The 19,557-nt window shown below is 41.2% G+C and overlaps 1 long non-coding RNA gene across 1 annotated transcript; it reads right to left on the minus strand.

The window, feature by feature from the left end:
* Positions 1-13,081: 13,081 nt before the first annotated feature.
* LOC103630604 (uncharacterized) lies at positions 13,082-18,312 on the minus strand. Its single transcript, XR_002748558.1, has 7 exons — positions 18,213-18,312; positions 17,851-17,945; positions 17,682-17,779; positions 17,486-17,595; positions 15,149-15,238; positions 13,826-13,956; positions 13,082-13,717 (listed from the first exon to the last, which is right to left on the minus strand). It is a non-coding gene; the product is annotated as an uncharacterized lncRNA (long non-coding RNA).
* Between the last annotated feature and the right edge of the window lie 1,245 nt (positions 18,313-19,557).

The following is a 19,557-nucleotide window of genomic DNA, read 5'->3' on the forward strand; positions in this document are numbered from 1 at the left end:
CATGTCTCTATGCGTTTCAGTGGGAGTGAGGGGGTGCTGCTGTGCTGGGAGCTATTAAATTTTGACGTCGTTGATGATGAAGAACGCGGCGAGCCAGCGAGAGTGTCTTTCAGACACCGACAAGCGTGCGTTGCTTTTGTTAAGGTTGTTCAATTATAAACTCCCTTTTTTGCACCAAACTTTTCCGGATAGTTTTTCAATAATGGCCGCACTGGTGCATCTTATTATTGGCTTTCCCCTCCCAATGATAGGGTAATAATAATTTATATGAAACCAATTACACTGCCCCGTCATCAAGGGAGCTAGGCGGCGACCAACGGAATGAGGCTGGCCGATACGGAGGCGCGAGATTCCTTGAACGGAATGAAACATGCGTTTTGAGGTTTGGCTTCACAGTAACGACTGTGAGTGATTGACATGTGGACCAGGATGTTATTAAATCTCTAAAGACATGCGAATTTAGTTGCCTGGCCAGGATTTTGAACGGGCTGCCGAGGGGAAAACTACACAGGGCACTCCCATGTTATTGGGCTGCAGCCCTCCCAGCCCGGTGCCAGATCCGCTCCTGGATCCTACCATAGTCAGACCATCAACAATACTAATCTTCATTCAGTTTTGTGAAAAAACATCGGTCATAATCGTACGTTTGGGCCTGCTAGTGGCTTCTCTCATGTAGTTAAACTACACAGGATTTTTTTCCAGGCCTATATTGTTTTATATATGGGCTGAAACAGATTGGAAACAAACCAATTGCGAGCCCACTCCAAACCACTTCGAACCAATCCTTTTTCATTTCTACATTGAAAAATATTCAAAAGTCTAAAACAATACATCAAACCCAAAATACTATAAAAAAAATAATGTATGTCATCCCTGTTAAGTAACCCTAGTTAGGGTTATGTGGGCAAATACCTGCTTTGCCCCTGAGGGGTCTCACATCTTATATAAGGAACCTGTACACCCCCTCATAAGACAGAGAAGAGAAAGAGGCCAATGGCCCAACCCTATATCATGTGTCTTGTGTGTTCCTTTGTCGTGCTTCTGGGAAGGGAGACGGGTCCTCTACAACTTCTCGTGCCCCTACTGCTGACGGGAGGGAAGGGAGCGGATCTGGTGATCCGTGGTGACGTAGTTCTCAACACGTTATCAGCACGCTCTACCTCGATCTTGCCGCGGGATCAGATCTACATCAACTCTTCGTCAAGCCGGCAGGTCCTCCGGCCTAGCCGAACTGTCCTACGCGACAGACTTCGATTCCCCTCTACGCAATCGAGCGGTATGTTTCTAAGTAGATTGGATATTATCCTCGATCTCGACCAGCGCGGCGTTCAACGTCTTGACGTCTTGAACGTTGTCTACGTCCGTGCGTCGGAGGTCCACTAGGGGTCGTCGCGCTGATCGTGTATTCTTGCGCTTCCACAAGAATGATGTTCTACTGGGTTCCAACTATACACGCAGGACGGTAGGACCAAATTAAATTAACAAACCAAACGAGCCCATCATATGCCCACGTCAAGCTAGCTGTAGCTAGCGGGTGGCGCAAGAAAGGTGAGAAAGGACTGGGTCACACCTTTTTTTTCGCGTCCCTGGAGCGGTTGCATGCACGGCCGAGCCAATTGCATGCATGCGTGCGAGGTGGAGTTTTTTTTAAGAAAAAAAAGTCTCATGTGTTGCATGCATGCGTGGGAGGTGTAGGTAGTTAAAAAAAAACTCCCATATGCTCTCTGGTCTCTGCCGAACTCTTTCTTTTGTTGTTAAGAATTTGTGGCTAAACATTGGCACAATTGTCTTGTTAAAGTTTTATGAGTTTCTTACAATATAAAGTATTGTACTACCTATATATAAATTCCTATTGAATTAATCAACTTTAACAAAATTTTAATTTATATACATGCTCCATATTATTTATTCTATTTATTTCATGTTGCAAATAACAAGTAGAATAAAGCATGTTTTATGTTACAATTTTATTTTAATTAATTATTTCCTGCAGCAAATAATTAGTAAAAAATACATGTTTAAATATGGAAAATGCTTTTTACACCTGATGTGTTATGCTCATGCAATAATTTTGGTGTCTATTTTTCTGCTTTTATTTCTCGTAGCAGATATTTAGCAGGAAATTATTAAAAAAGCATGTAAAGTCTATATTGTTCATACTTAAATTACTCTAAATATTTGCGTCGCGTTGAGTTTCAAACTCACGTCGAGCGATTAAATTATATAGTGGGTACTTGAACGCACCAATGAGGCTGTGTTGTTAATCGGCCGAGTTATGACATTGTCTGAGCATTGGCTGCGCCCTGGCAACACGACACATTATTTGGTCGTACGAACTTGGCTGTGTCATGTGATTGCTTTGTCGAACTCTCGCTTAGTCGGACCGCTCCCGTTGAGTCGTGTATTTTTCGCATGCCCTGCAGGCATTGTTTGTCTGTCGTGATCAGCGAGCCACAATTGCGCCTGTTGCGCACGTTACGTGGACTTATCATGTACCCCGACTACCGAGCCATAATTGTGCCTATTGCACTTATTACGGAGGCTTACTATACTATCGTAGCCCTGATGGCCGCACACGCGTTGACGCCAGATACGTTAGAGCTTGTACTCGCGTGGATTGTGGTGGGTTGTTCAAGGTCCTGAAGTCACATTATGTGCAACCTTCGTAAACAATTTTGTTTTCACTCTATATTTTGTTTGATTGTGTTGTGTGGCATCGTATATTTATATATATCGCCAAGTGGCCATAACAACTATATTAAATCTGGGAAATTAAATTGAAATACAATGAAACACAGATAAGTTAAATCTCTGCTCTCTCCTCGTGCATAAAGTTTTACCCGAAGTAACCTGAAGAAATTCAATATTAATGCATGAAAGCCTTTTTGGCACAGAAAACATCACAAATTGGGATTTTATTAGTAAGCAATAAGACCTTGTCAGATGAATAAATGCTAGAATCTCAGTCATACATTACTCAACCAGATGTTGGCACATTGCTATTTGTCGTTGAACGGCATGAAGCGAACTTTGAGATAAATGACTAGTACCTTAGCAACACGAAGTTGCGAGTACATCGAAAGGTAATTCTGAGATTTTTTCACAATGTTTGTGTGAAAAACCATTGTGTGTTCCCGTCGAACCACTTTACTCGTCCCATCTAGGACCTCTATACTTGTGTTGCATACATCTCTCAGAATTGTAAATACTTATAGTCATTGAATTGACTTGGGATAGTCCTTTGACTGGTATGGTATACACTATAAGCTAAATGGTAAAGGTCGGTCCTGAATGGACACATACCTGGGGTTTATGTAGCCGAACTACACTGAATTCCACCCTTTGGTATGCTTACCATTATTTACCTCTGATCTACCAGAAGTGAGAAGAGTAGACAAATAACTATGAAATCCCACATCACCACAGAGCTTGAAGCTAAATTAGACATTAACATGTCCTTGGTCCTCGGAGCCAGAAGAGCCATATGTCTTGACCACTAGACTACTAGTGATGATAATTTGTGATAGAAATATGAAGATCTTGTAGAGACATGTTGTATCCTCTCTACTCCTGATGATTTCTTCGTATGAGAGCAGAACTATCTGTTGTTGAAGATGGATCCTAGGCGGATACCAGTCTTGTTTCATTCTTGCCAAGCAGTTATCATCATTTGCTTCATCAAAAGCTAGTTATATGGTGATTTTCCCAGATAGAATGAATTCTTGGCCTTGTCTGTTCTATTCCAAAGCTTCTCTTTTTGCTGAACAATGAAGAGATCGAAATAATGTTTTATAGAACAAATTGGTGTATAATATGAGGAGAAAAGTTTGCCCTATTGGTAGCCTACACAACAAATAATTAACTGTTGTTATAAGTTCTCTCTCAAAATTATAATACCTAAAAATGTTGCATAACTTGAAACCCAATTTCAGACCGGTATGAGTAATTGGGTAAACCATGGGCAATGGTAAAACGAGTTGGACTATACATCTCTGCATATAAACATTTGTGCTTGGCAGCATTGGCCTGATGCCATGCACTTTACTACCATTATATGTGCACACATTTTCTTATGTGCTCAAAGCACAATGCAACCAGTGAATGTCTTTGTGAGCGTTAGACCCTGATGGTCATTTTACTTGTTGATCTGAAGTCAACTAATGGCTCCAAATGACGAATGGTATTCATGAGCCCCTGAAGAAGCCTTATGGATAAAATAGTGTTGTGCATCTCAGTCTAAATCTTAATGATTGACTGTGCACCTGGTAATATTAACAATAAGTTTGTAGAATTGTAATCATGAAGCAACTTGTTATTGCGTGTCTCGTTGGATGTTGAGACTAACCCTTCATGTTGAAGGACAAATATGTAGTACTCATGCCACTATATTAATCTAAGTCCAAAGCTCACTACATAAAACCCCTATCTGTAATGTGCGTAAGATTTCCCAAATAAATCACCACAATAGCATACATTGCCCACAACTGGATGATTGTGGTTGGGGATTTTATCTGTATGCTTTTAGAACATCTCGGCATTAGGGGGAGGAATGCCCATATAGTGTAATGCCTCAATATTCTATTAAACGCACAAAAGCCAAACTGAACCCGTCGTTCGGAGTGTACTCCTGTGTATATGGAGTTTGCCAGAAATCGTTGAGGAGTAACCATATTGGTTTGAATGCTTCTATCTGATGTAGATGTGGATATACCCGGGATTAATATCATATCCACATTTGACTTATTGGAATTTGATCTATTCTCGGGGACGCCTGCGAATATGATCCATTGGCCTTAGTCAAAGCATATGCTCTGATTGCAGATTCACGTGGTCTGTGATAACTCTCCTCCGATTAATTCACCCTGATGGTGATTTGCCTCACGAAGAGGTTCATCTTGATGATGAAATTCCTAGCAAAGCGCGCAATATCATTGTGCTAGGAATACAGAACAATGAATCTTTCGTTTTGGGAAATGACGGAGATCATTATTAAATGTGGGAGACAAATATGTCGACACCTATCTTGCCTCTCTAGATTGCAAAAGGATCCAAAACAAAGTCCTAGGCATGAGTGCTTTAAGCTCTCTTATCGGGTCATTGATAAAAGCAATCGAGGCTGAACCAATAATCGCAAAATGAAAGTCGCGAGCTTGAAGTTCGGACATTTATGGGCACTATTGAAATAATGTGTGGTGAATGTGATGGTTCAAGTGGTCTTGTGAGAGACCCATCCCACATATGTGTTGAATAAACAATGTTCCGCTATGTAATATATCTGGCAAATGGCATGAACTAAAATATGCAGTTAATAAGATTCTGAAGATCCATCATGAGATCCTAGGAGGACTCATATTTTTGAATTATAAATATGCAACATATAAATCTCATACCGAATAATACATTCCTGATGAATGATCACTCTCCTATGTAGGGAGAATATCTCGTAGTTGAGACTACGTTCCCAGATGGAACCTATCCAGAAGAAACAAAGTCTGTGTTGAACACCAAAGTTTGATAATCCCTATAAAGGGATAAAGACCCGTACAGACCCGAAAAGGAATAAGATGAGGTACCAAAGGACTTGAAGTTCACCGAATAAGCACATGTGCATTCCATGAGTTTTACTCATGGTAATTTCCACTAGATGTGGAATTACGGTATCCTCTAAAGCCACGATGGCAGAAACCTATAAGGTTTAGGTGTTACTGGCAAAATATCCCCATTATGCCAGAATGACAGACTATAACGATGTATCTGATCGATGAAAAAAAATCCCTAATGGATTACGATCTTCGATGGACTTTTGTTACACCATCATAGATGTTGCAATGGATGAACGCCTGGAGCGATGTGTCATATTTAGAATGTGTACTATTGCAACTACATTATCCCCTAAGTCCTATTGAAGGACATGTTATTTGCTTTGCACAACTATGTATAAAATTATGGTGTAAGATAGAAAATGATAGCACCCTAACCTCATACATTCTCGTTATTCCAGATGAACAATGAGACATATATCTTGAAGAATATGCTTGAGTTATGAGGGATAACGACTTTGATAGATGTCATCGTCAGGGGGAGTGAATGCTTATATTGATCACAATTGTGAGACAATAAATGTCATATTCTATGCCCTAAAGGCGTGAGTTTGATGATCAATATGTGAACCTTTATGGAACTTTCTATCAAATATATAGATCCAGTCGATCGAACACCATCAGTCAAAGTGGCTTATTTATATTGATACATGCACTTACCTCGTATATCCTAGAAGTGAGTTGAGGTAAAGTTCCTGAAATAGTCCTTGCAAGGATATGCAATCTGTTTGCTAAATCTTTATGTGCATATACTTCCAGAAGAAGATGTTTTGCCTTATTGATACGATTTTGCAAGGATCAGGGGGAGCACATTTCTAAAGTTAGCCCTTGTAGAAGATTCGATAGAATCTAGATCCCAGAGGATCAAAATTTGTCACGATGACAACTGTTGTACTCTTTTTCCCTTGGCGAGTTTTCTTGATGTTTCTCACATGAGGTTTTTAACGAGGCAACAAAGTGCAAATGCAATTTATATCACCATGCACTCTTTCTCCACATTTTTCCCACTGGGTTTTTCGGAGTTTTAACGAGGCATGTGTTGGTCGCGGTATTCGCCCAAGGGGGAGTGTTAAGTAACCCTAGTTAGGGTTATGTGGGCAAATACCTGCTTTGCCCCTGAGGGATCTCACATCTTATATAAGGAACCTGTACACCCCCTCATAAGACAGAGAAGAGAAAGAGGCCAATGGCCCAACCCTATATCATGTGTCTTGTGTGTTCCTTTGTCGTGCTTCTCGGAAGGGAGACGGGTCCTCTACAACTTCTCGCGCCCCTACTGCTGACGGGAGGGAAGGGAGCGGATCTGGTGATCCGTGGTGACGTAGTTCTCAACAATCCCTTCACATCCACTAGATGACATGGATCCAGTAATAAATTTTTTTTGAAGTTTTTAATATAAAAATCCCTAAAGAGACTCCATCGCCCCCTGCACTCAACTACTTCTCAAGTTAATCTCTGCCTCTCCGGCCATTTATCGTGCACGGCTGATTCTTTATTTGAAGTAGGATTTATTATACTCGTTAAATTTTAATTAAAATACAATTAAATCGACACGATAATTTTCCCCTGTCGTTTCTTTTTTTATGTTCACTGTATACTTTGTCTACTTTAAATTATAAGATGTATTAACATTTGTGGATATACTATTTTTACTATACATCAGAATATAGTTTACATTTAAGCGAAGAGTAAAAGATACTCCCTCCATTTCGTTTTAGTTGTCGCTGGATAGTGCAAAATTGAACTATCCAGCGACAACTAAAATGAAACGGAGGGAGTACATATTTTTTTAAAAAAATAAAAAGTGTATTATATAATATGACTCGGACAGACAAATTAAACTGAACTAAACCGATTTACATTACTGATAGACTTAGAAAGCCGATCTAGCTATACCAATAAAAGTATAAGCTTTCCGGCTATAACAATAAAGATCTATTTGGTTGTATTGTGACTGTGAAAAAAAGTTGTTGCGGGTTATGAAAAATGTTGTTGTAGTATATGAACCGCTAAAAGCAAAAAATCGTTTGATGGAAACCATTAAAAACCGCTAAATTTTTTCTTATATATATAATAGAGTTGCTTTCAGTTTTACACTGTAAGAAAGTCGGAATTTAGAGAAAGCTACGATCTAGATCTCGTCCTTTGATTTAGCTTTTAATTAGGAGACAAAAAAAAAAGCTAAAAGCCAAATCAAACACACCCTAAGCCACTGCTGCTACAGCCAACCGATGTTGTCTATAGTTATTGAGAGAGACAGAGAGAAATGAGCTAGCTGTAGCTTTAGCAGCAACATCTTATTTTCAGCCATAAAATAGTAAAATCGGCCTGAGCCGGTTATCTAAGGTCTAAGAATTGTTGTGTTTATTTTATTTCTTCTCCTTTTGAATTGCAGTTAATTTCTGAAGTCGAAAGTATTAACTCCTCTAGGCCTTGTTCGGTTACATCAGATTGTACCCGGAATCGTTCCGGCTAATCAAAGTTTATATAAATTAGAGAAGCAATCCGGCTCGGAATCGTTCCGACCCACCAATCCGATACAAACGAACAAGGCCCTAATCTATTTCTGGTGTCAACAGGTTGCCTCTCACGTTCTAAAAAAAAGAAAAAAAAAATGCAGAAACGACGTGCCGGGTGGAATAGTCGGAGTGAGAGCACCCGGCAGGAAAGTACTCTCCTACCGACTTGGAGCCTGTCCCTTCCCTTCTTCACAATACCCTGCATATATAAAAACAATCCCGGCCGGGAGGGCAGGCAAGCAAGGCAAGGCAAGGGGCAAGGGCATCGATCCTCTGCTGTTCAGGAACCCCTTTTGCTCACAGTCCCGATACCGTTTGTGCAACTGATCCCGCGGCCACGTCGCCAGTCGGTCGGTCGGTCGCACAGTAGCTGGCTTGCTAGCTACCGAGATAGATCCCGTCGCGTGACAGCGGCGGCCGATTCCGGATGCCCGATAGATGCCTCCTCCTCCTCCGGCCGCCCCCACACGAAAGGAAAGCAGCCGCTGACGCTGATCCAATCCATCGAGCTGCCGCTGCCGACCACCGGCACCGGGGCTGCCTGCCTAGTCGGCAAGGCAAGGACGGCGGGAGAGCGCGCGCGCGCGCTGTGAAGTCGCGACCTCGGGCCTAGCCGGGATGGACCTGGTCCTGGACCACCGCGCAACGCGCGGTGCAGCGCACACGCACGCAGGCACACCCCTGTGCAGGCAGGCCCCCAGCTCGGATGAAAGCCACGCATCGCCTCCTATAGGCGACGAGGACGTGGCTCCAGCCTCTACTAGCTAGGCTCGCGCGGCATGGCCATGAGTCAATGACGCGGGTCTCGTGATCGTGAGCTAGCGCCGCCAACAACGCAGTGCATCACGTACCGGCCGGATTCCCAGATGGGGGGTTGCCGGGCACATCAAGTATACGTGCAGAACACCTATAAAACAAGAGTTATAGGTGTTGTATAATGTAAGTGAATTACCCGATTCCTTACTTAAGTTTTTGGATTGAATTGGTTGGTGTATACAACTTAATATAATATAAAAGCCAGATGTTACAAGTTCGAATCCTGGCTAGAACAATTAAATAAAATAATTGTTGATCACTCATATTCCACGTCTAAGACCCAAGAGAGGCTATACATCTAATTTGGTTCAAAGGTAACCGGTCTTACTCGATTGGTCGTGTAGTTGTTTGGTAAAAAAAATAACGTCGTCTTAGAAGACGTAGGGCTCACAATAACCTCTAAATTTTACACTGTATAATTTAAGTATCGAATCGGTTTAAGATTGAGCTCTATCTCTATTTATCTTCAAACTAAAATTAATTTAGGTCTCTAACAAACCGTGAAGAAATATTTGCATCGCAAGCCGTTACCACCCCTACTCAAACGTTACTGTCATATATATGATTTTGCCTTCACGCCGATCGATAACTCTAGCATTGGCCATTTTCTCAAGCTCTACTCGCCTTCTTCCAAACCTCTAAACATATTTGTTAGTCAGCTAATACGTTGTTAACTAGGTTGGAGCAGCTAACAACTAATGACTATTTGAGAGGTATAACTAAGAATTAACTGACCTGTTCTAAACCTCTCAGCTAACTTTAGCTGCTAACTACGAGTTTTAGAATTTTGTAACATGACCTTAGTAGCACTACGAGTTTTAGAATTTTGTAACATGACCTTAGTAGCACGACTTGACAATAATCTTTATCCTTGTGGTGTGTAGCCACTCTAGTATCTCCCGCCACCTACAACTATTGGTTCACATTAGACTTCACCACTTAGCGAAATCCAAATTTGAGAAGAAATAGAGGGGGGTTAACAAGCTTTCAAATCGATGACACAATGTCCAAACTAGGAATATTATGGCTTCTAAATAGTACCTTGAGCAACCCGCTTTCAACTTGAACCAAGCTTTCCTATATGTTCTAGGAGGGAAATGGCTCCTAGCTAGGGCCATATGTGTTTTTGACTACCGACTTTGGTAATTGAGTGACAATGTGATCATTTCGACCAATGATTTCTACTAGTGTATGGGGTATTTAGTTGAAGTCATACGACAATAGATTTAGACGAAGGCAATATGAAGATGAAGTGACCAACACCTCAAGTAAGGATGTTAAGCTATTATGAAGACCTTGGAAGACTTGCGTGTAGTTCAATACATCAAGTATGGAGCCCAAGACTTGCATCCAATTCAATACATCAAGTAGATGAAGCCTAAACAAAGAAACTAATGCAATCGAAGCTAGGACAAAGAGATGAATGAACTAGTCTTATCTCATTATTTTGGATCTACCAAATTTATTTGGAATTAGCCCAAAGTTGTAGAGCCCTTCATTAGTTTTTCAAGAAGTCCAAGACCATCAAACTTCGAATTTAGATCAACAAGTTACATGCAATACATGGAAACTACGTCGTGTTGAAAAAAGAGCAACGGAAAACTTTGATGCTAAACTCTACTGACTTTTTTGGTCTAACCAAAACTCGAATTGGCATGGAATTAGTTCGAAGTTGTGGAGTTCTTCAATAGTTTTTTTTCTTAAAATCTAAGATACAAAAAAAAGTTGTTTAGAGCAAAAGGTTACGCCCACATAGGGAATTGTATCATACTAAAAACTGAGCAACACGAATAGCTTCACTACCCACAACAAAACTCGGGTGATTAAACTCAGATGAGCATTGGAGGTTAAAGTGACATGCACTCATCCAATGGCTAGTTTTCACCATTCCAAAGCTATGGTGCTACTATTCCAAAGCTCCAATGCTCACAACAAGTGTGTAACATCTACTTCAAACGGATAGTGTATGCGACATCATCTGAAAGCCATGATGATACAATTTCCAAATCTTTGGTGTGGTGCATTATGCAGAAATGTAGTTTGTGCACAACAACTAGTTTTGGATTTCGTGGATATATGTACACCATTGCTTGTCAACTTGGCGAGTGCTAGATCTAAGGAATGTGTATGGAGAGTGTAGGCTCTTCTCTTTGTGCTTTAGACACCAAAAGTTCTTTTGCAAAGTGTTTAGGCTAGTTAGACCATAAAATTGGTGCTTTGCTATAGGCTAAGTCTTAGTGTTTAATGAGTTTGGTATAGCTCTATCCACTCATTGTCTGTGAGCACTATCATTGTAAACTAGGGAGCTCACATTCTTACAAGATCACACCAACCATGTTTCTAGTTTGGGCTTCTAGCTTGTACTGAAGGGAATGAGGCCCGTGATGCTTGAGCCAGAAGCTCGGTAGTGAAGATATATGGTAGGGATCTATCTATAAGTAGGCCCTTCCTTTTTTGGAGAAGTTTTATAGCCAATGACACCAAGATTACTAGAAGAGGCGGGTGGTGGTGGTGAGCATTTGTGTCTTCACTTCTTTTGCATGGGAAGCCTTTGTGGCGAGTTTAACACCATGATTGGAGGAAGGCTTGGTGATCGCGAATATAACTCAGTCAAGCTCTTATGTTGACAAGGGGATGCACCTTTAGCAATTGATACCATAAGATACATCCTGAACTCTAGGAGTTTGCCATCTCTTAGCTTGTCCTTAACTTACTCCACTATCCTTATTTGCTTGTATGGCTTTATCTTTCCTAGATACCCTTAGGCTAGTTGATATGTTTGGCTCTTTATTGTACATAAAAATGTTTATGGGTTGGGTAGGTAGATCACATTAGAAAACCTAAGGTGCACATTTAGGCTAGAAAGTGATAATTTATCCGGTTATGTGTTCATGTTGATTTTGTACTGTTTTTACCCAAGCAATTATCATAAAAAATGATTGAAAAGCTAGATATTTAGCAGTCGATGGTAGCTTTTGGCATCTACAAACTAGAAAAAAGCCGAATCAAAGTAGCGTGCGGGAGTTCATTAGAGTGCCCTAAAGCACTGCTCGCCTATTCATTAACTAGGTGAGTGCCCGTGCGTTGCAACGGCACACAATCACGGAAACGAGAAGGTAGATTTTTTCGAAAACTACAAAAAGCATATGATCTTTCGACATAACATACAAAATTCAGATGGAAATCAGAAAATAATGTAAGCCTCAACTACAAAAGAAGCATCAGAGAATAAAGGACAATAATTAGTAACACTATATAAAGCAGTTAACAACACATGATTGTCAAGCAAGCGTATGAGCAGAGCTAGCACTCTGAGCATAGGTTCTCCTAGCTGTGGATAAAAAGGATGATGATCAACGAAAGAACAACCTTAACCAATTGAAGGATTTAGTAGAGAGAAGTAGGTCAATATATCGACCTAAAGTAGAACTCTATCTGCTTGAATAGCTTGACATGTTCCTCTTCTACGTCAGATTCAGGTGCTTGAAAGTAAGGATAAGCGATCAACGAACCTGAGCAAGTCTGCCAGAAGCTACAAAATTGAAGTTCATATAAACTTCCCACTCGGCAAGGTGATAAATGATAAGCCAATAACCAAACACTATACTCTACCGCTAGAGGACGAGAAAGCACACATAGAAATAACTTGACACTTCAATGTTTCTATAAATTTCAGTAATCTAAAAATGCAAACACCATAGAAATAATCATGTCTTCCAAACTCAGATTTTTTCCCTATAATACACATGTTTCAAATCATGATTAAGAATCAAAAGCTATGCTTATATTTAGTAAATAACACAAAATAGGTTGCTTATGAAACACTAAAATTAAAAGAAGACAATGCATATTAGTGGAATGTGATATTTAGAACTGACACACAATAATTGATGTAACATAGGTTGCTCATTTATATACAAAATACAAGAAGTTGAGTGTTGTGACAACTATATATTCTTCACATGCATCTTTCAGTTATTTGCTAATGTTCAAATCAACAACAATATGTTTTTGTCAAAAATGTACAAAAGAACCTAAATATAGGTGTTGCTACTTTGACAAACAATAAGGCAAATTGTGCACATATACAACAGGCAGGATGTATCCAGAAACACGTGAAATGCTTAGGGCTAGAAGAAGATTACCGTGTGACGTTTTACTACATAGGAGCAGCTGGCTCAGGCATGTTGAGCTAGCTTCTTCACTGTTGAGGCCATGTTCTTGCCCTAGTGCTCGGCAAGGGCAAGTTTGGTCTCACTGGATTGTTTGATGCCATCGTCAACAAAGACGCCACCGCCACCAGAATATGCATTCGGTCCTGCATCAAGAGGATCCAGAGGAAACTGTAGCAGCAAGGAAAAAATTTACCGATCTTTCATTGGAATTATTTCCTAGTTTTACAAATTCTTGGGCTTACAAACAAAGAATATTAAACAAATAAATTTTAGACAAGCAGCCATCAAGCATGTATTTTATTAATGAAAAATCCATAGTAGTTGAAGGAAATATGTGTTGTCATCTTGACATATCTAATTATATTGATTCTATAACATTTTGGTATACCCAAAAGTTGAATTTCATTCTCATAGCCATGGTGGGAGGCTGAGTGCATGCAAAATAATGTCACAATGGTTGTGCTTGCTAACAGAAAATATGAAAACAAATGTGAATTTCCATCCCAATCTAATTCGAAAACATATATAGGAAAGATGAGGTCAAGAAGTCTTGCGTGGAAGCAACCAATATCTCACCATTCTTAGGAGTACATAAATTATTCTGAACCTGTAAAAGCAATAAAAATAAAAAATATCAGCTATCAAAGTTGTGCTAAGGTGCTAGTACATAAAAGTAAATTTGCTCAACTTAAAAAAGAAGGAAAGCAAATGCTACCCCAATGAGCATAAGCGCTTCAGTGCGAGTTTCCTCCGTCCGAGGGACATGCAAATTCATTTCATCTCCATCAAAATTAGCATTGTAAGGGTTTAGGGTTTATTGTAAAAGCTCTTCTTCTACCGCTTCACCTGGGACCAAAGCACAATCGAGTAACAAAACCATATCAGTTGGAATGGGGTTTTGAGCAGAGAAGGCGACAGCAGCACAAAGTTGCACAGCTGCATGGTGGTGCACTGCATGCACTGGAGGGCGATAAAGTTCAGAACCTAGGCTAACTGTTTGTGCTTGTTGGCATTAAGAAATAGCAAGATTACTCTACAGGTTTTGTAGCATGATAAAGAGTTCCCATCTGACTACACATAGGCCAGTGGAAACAGGGCCGCACATAGTCACACACACATAAACAATCAGCAACATTGTATCTCCTACCAGGCTACCACATACCAGGTTCCCAGATGTGACTTAGAATTGAGTTGTTACTATGGGAATTGAGTTGCTTTTATTACAACAAATAAAATCCATGTGCCACAAAAAGCTCTAAATATTACCGTTTTCTACACAGACAACAATCCAAACTCAATTCATTGGTGCCCATAAGGCGCTGCTTCCTGATGATGCTAGGAAGGGGCAACACCTTAAATCTTACAAGTACATGATATGGCTGAAAGTATTTGTTTAATTCAGATTTTATCCCAAAATACAAAATGGAAGGACAGATGCACATCGTTGCTAGAACGCTAAAAATATCAGTTTAAAGGATCTGTAGAAGATATTTTTTTAATTTTCTCCCAGTTTGGTCTAAGTTCTGGTCATGAACACCATCTACGACATGTTTGCATGTACCAATAAAACATATCATCATTCATGATATCCAAAACAAAGTATTGAGACCTAAGTATTTCAATTTCTCCAAGTGTATAAAATCTCCTACAGAGATCAATTGAACACAACCCAGTCCAACAATTAGCATAATAAATATAAAAAGACAGCCCACCAGGACAAATTCCTAAATGAGCTCATTGTGCAGTATGAATTTGGCAACAAAGATAGCAGATGATCTAGAGAAATATCCTACTGCATAGATGAAAGAAGATATAAATGTAAACACATTGTACAAGACATTATAAATTTGTGTCCCGTACAAGAAACCAAGGCAAGACCAACACAAACAACAAAACACCTGATTAATTATCCAACATCCTAAACAATGAAGATCAGTCAATCCATGTGTGTACCTCATGACTTCAAATACTACCAGTACCACGAAAAGAGTAGTCTGAATAACAACATAAAGGTGATTCATGTCCTGCTGAAGGATACCTTTCCAAATTGGCCAATTGGCGCTCCATTCTGCATCTTTGAAAATGATCTTTCTGCATTTTATTCTGGGTAGTATCTGCAAGCCTGCAACTGCAATATATGCAATGAAGCATTTAATATTCAGATTGGTTCAAACTCAGGTATTCAATATATCATTCCTGTAAACTGGAAAGCTACAACATGTGACAGATACAATGAACTGTACTATGAAACAGTGCTGATCATTCCGAAGTCAAGAGTCAGGAGATCACTTTTGCAGCTCTAACTCAACCAGAGGTTAAAAAACACTGAAAGTCTGAAACCTAGTGCATTGTAGACAGAGGCATCATTGAGTTTTGCCGAAACAAATGCTACACAAAAAGAAGGAACATGACTTAATTTACTAAACATGAGAATGGCAAATAAAGGCTACATGAGCGTATGAGCATTTACTTATTCAAGCCCAAAGCTGGTAGACAGAGAGGAAAAATAAAATGGACACCCTACTAACATAAATCCAACGGCATCATTGAGTTTTGCACGCACACACCAAAATCGGTACCTATACTCTACAACAAACTACAGAGGGAAACAGAAACTCAGGTATTCAGGACCAAACACAACTAATTGGTATGTGTATTTTTTAGCAGCCATAACCTTCCAATCCATCTATATGACACTTATGTTAAATGTAACTTACTAATAAGAACGGAATGAACGGTGGCAGTTCTATGATGGCTGGCTGAATCGAGAAGAACATGGAACAAAAAGGAAAGGAAGATGAATGGTGAATCCCACCTCCTGCTAGCTCTAGCTCCTAAAGCTCGTCAGTCGACGCACGGACACGGAGGCAGACTCTAGCTTGTCTTCAGTCAAAGATCATCGCCTCGCTTCCTGCTGCCACCACGACGCAGTAGGTCTTGTGGTGCCCTACGTGCCCTCCGAGCACCACCACCGCCACAGCAATTCCCTAGCCGTGGCGCAACAGCTCGCCGCCGCTGGCGGTCGAAAAAAAGGAGATTACAAAAAGCTACAACCTGGAGGCGATGATCATCTGCTATCTTTCAGCTTGAGAAGATTACACATCTTGGGGACATAGTCGGTGCAGCGCTACAGGGTGGCAGAAAAGGTCAGGGCGCCGCGGAAAAGAGTGCCATCGCCCCCGCCAGGAAGCCCATGGACGTGGACACGGACTGGGAGCGGGACCTCAGCCCAACGGCGGTACACGCGGCGCCCACTACTCCCCACTCTGCTGAGCGCCCGCAGCCGGCGCCCTCACGCTCACGCGGCTGGGCTTGGCGCCCGTGCCCGTGGCCGTGGCCGCCACTTCCAAGCTCACAGCTTGGCTCGAGCAAAGAGGTGAGTGATACGCCCTGCGCGCGACCTGTTCAACACGAGAAAGGAGCAGATCTGATTCAACAACCTTTTCATTTTCTCGTGTATTCAGACGAACAAGAACAGAACGGAACTACAAGCGTGTATCCATCGGGGGGAGAGAAACTTCGTGGAGTCCTCCGTGTCAACGTAGTGGCTCTCGTCGATGTGGTCGAACTCGTTGTCCAAGTCCTCCGTCGCCGCGTCCGCCGCAGACTTGAGGTCAGCGATGTTGCTCAGCGACGCGAACGCCCGATCCCTGGGGTTTAGGTTCCCCATCCGCGCGGACCGCGAGAAGCCGGTCGTCAGCTTGCCCGGCTCGCCGATCGAGTACGTCCTCCGGCTGCTCGGCGTCCGTGGCTTGTCCGGCATCCACCGCTGCGACGCCGACCGCGGCGTTCCCTTCTTGCTGCTGCCATTCGGAAGGCGCTGTTCGAGGCCGTAGCCCGGCGCGAGGTTTTCGGCGACCATTGCGGCGGGGGGCGGGCGGAGGGCGAGCGTAGGCGTGCGGCGCGACGCGGTCGCGATGGAAACGGAGGTCGGGCGGGGCCGCGACGGAAACGGAGGTCGGGCGGGACTGTGACGAATACGGTTGCCGGGGGATGGAGGCGGGATGGCGTGCGAGTGTGGTTGTCGGCGAGCTTTGCGGCGGGGGAGGGTGGAGCGTAGAGCTTTGCGACGAAAACGGCTGCCGGAAAGAAGAAACGAAGGTGGCGAGGTTATCGGGGGCGGGTGCGAGGTTATCGGGGGCGGGGGCGGTCTACAGACCGCCCTTAATGTAGTACAGATAAGGCAGTTAGGGCCTATATGCTAACAACCTTCCTCTATTAACTAAATGATACACAACTATGTTGTGTGTTCGAGAAAAATAAAGAGATTGAAAATTTTTAAGGGACTAAATCACATTATATCTCGATTGAGACCTGATGATAATTAGCTAATTACCAATAACTAAGTGTACCTGTTCTAGAAAAAAATGAGTACCTTCATTGAATTAATCTCATATATTTGTCCTTCAGTAGATTCAATGTCTAAAGCTTGGATACAAGCTTCTGCCACCACAAGTCTACTAACTTCCCCCACAAGCTTGTCGCCTAGTAGGTATGAGGTGTTAGAAGAAGCAAAAATCTTATCAAAACAAAAATGTCATCATAAAATGCAGGTGAACAAAAGAAATAACCTTTGCCTATGACTACTGCTCGTCGCTCCCCAGTTGTAGCTTTAAGAAGTGTATTAAGATCATATGAAGTGTAGGGTCCATCTGTTAATCTTCCAGGCCTGCAAACAGCTTGTATCATGTCAGAATAATATATCTATGATCCCACCAAAAAACTTTTCTGTGAACAAACCTGAATACATGATAATCGTGAATGGTATTCCTGAATTGCGAACAAAGTCTTCTCCCATCTTCTTGTACTTGAGCACACCAAACAGATTCATGATGCTGAAAAATACATAGCATGATTGCTCAAGGACCAAGGTTAAAGTTATGGAACATAAAACTGAGTGGTAATACAAATACCAACATGAAAGGCAAAGATACTGCCTGACAAGAAGTTGGTTGTGAAAATTGGCTAATATACGATGTTTATAAAACAAAGATTTACATGTAAAACATGTCGTGCATATTGTTTTAGAAGGGTAACCTTTAGCATATGATGTCGTGAAGTTCAGCTGTAAATACCCTCTTCAGAATCATATAGTATTATACCTCCATGGTATCTCATTGTATTTTGTAACACCAATAGATGACACAAGAACCAGTCTCTTGATTGTCTGTGGCAAGGCACTTACAAGATTTCTGATGCCATTCCAATCTGTCACAAAAATATGTGTGTGATCAGTGAACTAAGACACTTTCTCACCCATAACTGTTATTGTTAGCTTGTGTAGGTGATAAACATGGATATCTATGGCTACTGATATGCATCGACTTAAAATGACTAAACAGGTTTATTTTGGACTTTTTCTTCTTATATAATGATGCGTAGCTCTCCTGCGCGTTCAAGAAAAAAATGACTAAGCATACAGGTGTGCATGATTTGACCAGAAGAATGTACATAATGAACGCATAAATAGATGTTTAGAGCTCAAACCAATAAATAACTCATTAGGCCTCTGTATCAGCTAAATTTCAGCCTTTTATTTGGTTCATTCTGGAATTGAAAGTTCCTATGTTCCATCAAGATTGTCCTTGCCCAAAATTCTTTTGTCTGGATTATCTAAATAAGGGTGAAGTGCATGTTCTTCTTTATCATTGACTGACACCTTGGATGAAAGTTTAACTTCGACTGTAGAATAACAGGCAGTACAAACCTACACGTTCTGGAGTATTCTCTCCATCCCAACGTTTAGATGGAAATGCTGTAGTTCCAGTACAACATATCACATGTGTAACTCCCTAGAAAAGAGACCCCTATATTTTGATTTATTCAATCATTGCAGAAATAGATAGCCCAAGAAAATAGACGAACTGTATAAATTCATAGAAAAAGAAGGGACCAACCTCAAACATTTATGGATCCAAATCATTAGGATTTCTCGTGTCCGCTTTGTAAACCTGACATGAAAGATAAAATTAAATAATCCACGATAGGTCGATAGGTGTACATTTTTTCTTGGAGACAACAGGTGGGGGATGGAATGCTGAATATCCAGATGTACCTGCAGTACACTCTCATCCTGCTTGCCAAATAGTGTCAATGCCTTTTCTGGATCTCTTAGGAGCAACCTTGACTTGATGTAGAACTCCTGCAGGCAAGCCAAGCAACAGCATGTCAGCTTAGCTCCAGTTAATCATACTGTCGTGATAACAAGCGTGCATCAGTAGTGTCTCGATTCAATTTGGAGCACCACATCAGCAGATTCAGTGAATGGATATTTTCATGAACAAAAGTCGGGTTAACATCAAGCGTACACACGAGAATCACAATCAAAGCAATTCAAAAGGTAAAAGTGGAGTAAAAGCGAGAGAACAATTTTGATAGAAAGGTCCAACGCGCCTAACGCAGGCAGTTAACTTATGAAACTCAAACTTGAGAGAACTCCAGATGACG

This window comes from Zea mays, chromosome 6, assembly GCF_902167145.1.
Source record: "Zea mays cultivar B73 chromosome 6, Zm-B73-REFERENCE-NAM-5.0, whole genome shotgun sequence".
Taxonomy (NCBI): domain Eukaryota; kingdom Viridiplantae; phylum Streptophyta; class Magnoliopsida; order Poales; family Poaceae; genus Zea; species Zea mays.